At 34.2% G+C, this 6,776-nt stretch overlaps 1 pseudogene; it reads left to right on the top strand.

Moving 5' to 3' along the window:
- Positions 1–1,871: 1,871 nt before the first annotated feature.
- Positions 1,872–6,284, top strand: LOC125472650 (annotated as a pseudogene).
- Positions 6,285–6,776: the final 492 nt, after the last annotated feature.

Here is a 6,776-nt window from a genome sequence, read left to right as displayed (position 1 = left end):
TAGAAAATGGAAAAACTCATCTTGGCATTGGTAACAACAGCTAGGAAACTCCGAGCATATTTCGAGTTGTTTAGAGTAGTTTACATGACTAAGTACCCACTCCGATCAACCTTGCACAACCCTGACACCTCGTCCAGAGTTACCTAATGAGCTATCAAACTAAGACAACACGAGATAGTTTATTGACTTAGGATGTTAATCAAGGCTCAAGCACTGGTGGACTTTGTGGCAAAGTTCACACTGGCAGCCCAATATGCTACAAATGCAACTAGGCTCCCAAGGTGTTCTAGAAAACCCCCGCCTTTGGAAACTTTACGTAGAAGGATCGTCGAATATACAGGAAATTGGCGCATGAATGGTATTGCAGGTGCCTAGATGGCTCCATACTCAAACAGGTTCTTAAACTTGAGTTCAAAGCAAGCAACAACGAAGTAGAGTATAAGACACTCTTGGCAGGACTTAGAGTCGCGGAAGAACTCCATGTAAGAAAACTATTGATTCATTGTGACTCGATGCTTATAGTTAATCGGGTCACAAGGGATTACGCTGCCCACCATCCTACAATGGGGCTCTACCTAAACAAGGTTAAACACTTCTTGAAAGATTCGAAAAGTATGAAATTACACAAATACCTAAAAGAGTAAATAGCCACGTCGATGTACTCACTAGGATAACTTGATCAATAAGTACTTAGGCCAAATATTTTAGAGATGGATTTTTAAATGGCTTCGATGGATATCTCATTCATACTCATACATATGAACCCAAGTATCACATTATCGTGCCCTACAAACCAATGAGGGCTTTGAGGTGAAATCAAAGTTCATATTTGTAAACATAAGATACGTATGATGCCTCAGGTTAAAGAATTATTTGCATACTACAACTAGAAGTTTTGCAATGTTTGACATCTGGTAAGCATCCATATGTTTAAGCTTCTTGTGTGGTTAATGTTCAATGAACTTATTCAATAGACAAGCACATGTATATCCATCACGTGTCCAACACGTGTGACACGAGTCCATACTAACATAATGCGATATACACTGGCCTTTTTGGATAATCAATGTCTAGTTTACTTTCCAAATGGTTAGGAACTTTATTTAAGGACTAAGTGACTGAAATACAAGTTTACCCTAATCTCGTTTAGGACATTGCTTCCATACCTTAAATTATAGGGACTCAGTCATAGTATATTATCTCTATAATATAAATCCAAACTCAATAAATCTTGTCCATTTAGTTATTAATTAATAAGGAGTTGTTACATAATATCCAATATTATGGATTTGGCTTTTATGGCACAACTCTAAAACCTTTGGCATTTGCCTTCATGATCCTCCAAGCCACCTTCAGTTGCCATCTGACCAGCCACCCCAGTAGTTGTAGTTAGTTTAGAACCTTTTATATACATTTGTATGAATATTTTATTTTTATATAATTACATAATTTTTTTAATGTTGTGATTCTTTCATACTAATATAAGAAAGATTTAAAAAAAAAAATTAAAAAGTTTGCCCAACGAATACTTTCAGCTAGTAAAATATTTTAAATTTTTTATTTATGGAAACCCGACACCATTACCACAAAATAATGGCATCGGGCAAGATTGATTCGTTAAGGAAACTTGGTCAACACACATTGCTAAACGAAATATTCTACCTAAGGCAAATACAGTTTGCCGATGACTTTTTAGTATTCATCCACTAAACTCTGCAGTGACGTTGTTTGCACAATAAAATTCAACAAATATTCGTTGGGCAAAAAAGTAGACGACGAAACCCTATTTTGCCCAACAAATAAATTTCGTCTAGAAAGGGTTTTTTTTTGTAGCGATAGTATGAGCTTTTGCAAATTTAAGCAACACTAATATGGCCAATAGAGTTACTTTGCTACCTGTTACCCAAGGTAATCATCTCCTTTTATTTAAGGTTTCACTTTTGGTCTTAATTTCACGTTTTGGCTGATAGTTCTTGTTTAATAGGTCACGTAGTACAATGCGATCCTACTAAATTGAAACTCCCATGTAACAATTTAATCTGATCAAGTAAAGATGTTCTTCTTGTTTAAATAGGTCACAATAATGTAAAATGTCTTTTAATGTTTGCATGAGCTTATGAATTTTGACAAGCAGTTGTGAAATATCGGTGATGAAAAAAGTACCACTCAAGTTTCGATTGATATAAGGATAGAGTTGAACAAAATTAGCAACTTACCAAGAGATTTTAGGATGAAATTTTGTCACATTTTCCAGTTAGGAAGGCGGTGTGGACAAGCGTTTTATCAAGCAAGTGGAAGAATAAATGGGCTATGCTTACTCATCTTGTGTTTGATGATTGGTGCTGGTGCACCTCAGGTCAAAACCGTACAACTGTTGCAGGCGTTGTTGATCATGTACTCTTTGGTCCTATTGGTCCCATATACAAGTTTGAAGGAACTATTATAGCAAATCAAGCCAGTAGAGATAGTGATTAATCGATTCTATATTTATCAAGAAACTCTGTCATGGAGTTGCAGCTTTGAATCAAATATAGAGAGAATCTCTACAACACCCTTCATGTTTGTTTTCTTGTTAAGATCTGATTTGGTTAGTTTTACAAAATTGTCTGCTGAACTTCCGTCCACATTCAAACGATTCAGGAATTTGAAAACTCTTTATATGCGGAATGTTTCCATGGACCAAGATGTGCTTTAGAATTTGATTGTTTGCTATCCTCTTCTGTGGATGTTAGCACTGGTCGACTGTGATGGTTTTACACATCTCAAGATTGATGCACTGAATCTTTCTTACCTTCACTTTAAAGGTGCTTGAGGATGTTAGTCTTCGTAATACCGTAGAATTAATCGACACTGGTATTTGTTTGACTTCAACTTTGATTGTTCGTGTTGTAAATGATCAAAGACGGAGTGCTGGAAGTGGTAGCAATTTGCTAAAGTTTTTTGTTCATCTACCTCGTATTTGAAGGCTTCGTATTGAAAATCGCTTACTAAGGGAGATGGAATTTTTTGTTTCATACTAACTATACTAACTATGAATAGTCAGCTTTTATGGACATTGGAATTTGAGAGGATACTTACATTCTGCTATTTTCTCTATCTTTATGGCTCTAGTATTTCTTTGTTGGAGTTTTGCTAGGAAAGCTACCCCAACCACATCGATGCCTAAAATTTTTGTCTATACACATAAGCTTCAATGATGGGAAGGAGAATTTAACTACCATATGCCTTTTAAGAAACTTCCCTGCTCAACAAAAACTAGAAAATTTGGTGAGTTTTATTCTATATATTCTATCAATGCATGTATATCTTGGTGTTCAATTACAAATGACAACCCAACTCTTCACTAAAAGAAATTGTAGCTTAGAATTTAGAGAATATTTGATGCTAAATTCAAGTCTCTCATGATATTAACTTGTGTAGTCATGCAAATAGGATTAGGTTGTTGAAGGAGAAGTGAAGTACGCCTTAGACGACAACTAGAATTGCCTACTCATATAACTGTGACTTGCAAAAATAACCTTTGTCTCTGGAGTGAAAATGGAATTTGTAAACCTCTACTAAAATGTTATTCATCCAATGTATTGAAACCTAATTAATTTCCAAGTATGTTTATCACCGCCTTGTTCATGAATGACGCCTCCACCACTTTGTTTAAAAGTCTACATCAGTATTCCTTATTCGCCATGGTCACTGGCACGAAGGTGGTACATGTGGTAGCAAAAATACATGTTTAGAAGGAGGCTACCCGACCATATTTGAGAGCATTTCTTCTGTAGATCTACCTTTAATGGTGGATTTATTGAAGAAAACAGAGAGTAAAAATGTTTGTCCAATTTAGTTGATTAAACCTGGAGCTAGAAGTGTAAGGACGATGAAAAGGATGGAGGAATAAGTGCGAACAATCACGAAGAAAAAGATAGAGTTAATGCGCATTTTGGTTATTCCAGGAGATATTCAAAATTTTTGTTTATTTTTAGTTCTCTACGTGGTCCTCCAACAATTGCATTAATTGTTAAAAACTAAACCATTTAACTATGGTTATGTTAATGGATAAATGTCATACTTTGAAGGTGGTAGTGAGCATACACCATGGTTTATGAGGGTGAGCTCATCACTACAAATGTAGTGTATGCTCACCCTCCATTTCAAATCTTGACACCAGTTCTCTACTATAACCATGGTTAAGCTTAACATTTTTTATTGTCCTGCTACTTTTATGGGGAGAGAGAATCTATCTATTTACCACTTGTAATTTTGCCCATACTTTTTGTGTCATATATTTAGCGTAGTGCTCGTTTTCCAGACATTGAAAAATCTCTTGAGCAACAACCATTTGAGCACAATAATTTGACATCATTTAAAGCAAAATGCATTAGAATTTCATAAATTAGAAAAGGAAAAAAAAGACAATGTTTAAAATTCAAAATACAATTCCAATAAACTACATGCACACAAGGTATTAAAAACATACAAAATCATGAAGCAGTTGTACAACACCTTGTCTGAGTCGACTAAGCTGCGTGCCAATATGGAATTTCCAAACCTCTACTAAAATGCTATTCATTCAATGTATTAAAACCCCAATTAATTTCCAAGTATGTTTTTCAACTCCTTGTCCATGAATGACACCTCCACCACTTTGTTTGATACTTTGCATCGTTATTCCTTATTCGCCAGCGGTACTTGTGGTAGCAAAAATACATGTCAGGAGGAGGCTACTTGGCCATATTTGAGAGCATTTTTTTTTTCTGCATATATTACCTTTAATGATGGATTTATTGAAAAAAAATAAATAGTCATTTTAGATCTAAATCTGTTTGTAAGCATTTCAATATTCATGTGGCCCTGCAGCTTTTATTCTCCATGGCTCTAAATCCAGTTGTTCATATGTTCCATATATGTTGTCTTGGAGATATCGGTTACAAAGGTTTTGAAATTTAATTTTTAAACATATGAGAAATTTCTATACCTCTGTTTTTTGAAATCTAAATAAAAAAAATAAACGCCTAAGTTTACGATGTATGGTGAGTAGACGTCAAAGTTTAGGGTGGTGAACAAAAATACTCCCTACTTTAATTAAAACTAAATCATCTAACTATGATTATGTTAGTGGACATATGTCAAGCCTTGAAAGTAATGGTGAACATACATCACAGTTTATAATGTAAGCAAAAACACCCATAAATATGCAAATCATATCAAACTGTATCCTCAATATCACCACTCAACATGGATAGTCATACTTTGAGTAACAGATTACAATACTTTTGAGGTCCAAAAATTTTCTTTTAATGAAACTCATCAAAACAAAATTGTCGAAAGTTAAATTGGATAAATATTCATCAAAAGTTGGATTGTATTGAAACTAGTTGCACTAGAGGCTTTTTATTTAATAAATTTATTTCTTAGCCAAAAAAGGAAAGCAAAGATATCGTTCCAAAAAAATTTCTTCCAAATGTTACAAGGTACAAGAACTTGATCAAGCATTGCCTTGCATCTGCATCTTCTTTCCTCTCTTTTCTTTATCGGAGTTTTCTTTCTTTATAAAAACGTTTGCAAGAACAACATAATTGTCTTTTCCATAGTATACCTTGCATCTCTTTATTTTTTCTATTCTTTCTCAGGCAAAATCCAATACTTCTAGCGTATGAATTGTAATAATGATATGCTTCATCATCATTATCAAAAGTCATTCCAAGGGTTGGAATCTCACAAGCTTTGCTTGGAAGTTCTACTTTTTTCTCATTTTGATCCAAGACTTCAAAGTGTTCGAAATTCGAATCCAAGTGTATACAATCAAACTGTTCTTCATCAGTCACTGAAAGATGGGATATGAAACTACATATGGGGTATGAAACTCATTCTCATGACGTTCCATGAGAAAACCTATATAAGCATCGAATTATTTGATATTGATTTAAATTGACACCATAGTGCATTTAAAAAGAAACTACAAAAATACCAAAACACGAGCACATAAATAAGATACAAAGACTTGTGGAAATAAGCAGGGCCTTTCAAAGTGAATCTCAAGTAGTCTAACAGTACTATTTGCATATGCAATTTGTATTTATTCATTTATTTTAGATATCATACTTAACATTAGAAAAGCATAGACACACATACCTAATATTGAAAAGGCAAAACATAAGGAAAGAAAAAACAGAGAAAAAAAAAGAAGAAAAAAAAGCTACATGTGATCGAAGATTTGATAATATGAGTTGATGGTCATTAAATTAATACTATTGTTTCTACTGTAGGCTATAATTGGCGATTGGCTTTAGGAGCTCATAACGTGCAATAGCTTCGTATAAGTCTTATTTGGAGACAAATTACAGCATGCTGACGCATAAGACAGACAAAGAAATAAGGGAGGATTTGCTTATCTTTTCCTACTTGAAGACAAATTGCAAGTTCTTCAGTTTGAAAATGCCACTAAAGGCTTTAGAAAAAAAATGAGTCTTCAATTCTTGTGTGTTGGGTCTATTTGAATTCGAAAAAGAAACTTTTCTATGAAATTGTAAACACAAGAATCCTATAGAAAATGAAACAAGAACACGTGTACAAAGAATATTGGTATTAATGTAAATTTAGAGTTACAATCTTTTTACAACTTGAATCCTTTGATTCGATATCCGAAATATGTAGATGTGTTGTTGATCCAAGGGTTGCGATAACTTGATCTTGTATAAACGGATATCGCAAGGTTTTGGCTCTTGGCAATGGAGGAACCAACACGTGTAGGGGTGCTTGGTGGTTCTTCACAGGTTTGACGA

This window comes from the organism of the source record quoted next, unplaced genomic scaffold, assembly GCF_019419815.1.
Source record: "Pyrus x bretschneideri cultivar Hongxiangsu unplaced genomic scaffold, Pyrus_bretschneideri_v1 Contig70, whole genome shotgun sequence".
Classification (NCBI taxonomy): domain Eukaryota; kingdom Viridiplantae; phylum Streptophyta; class Magnoliopsida; order Rosales; family Rosaceae; genus Pyrus; species Pyrus x bretschneideri.
This window is presented reverse-complemented; position numbering and strand designations above follow the sequence as displayed.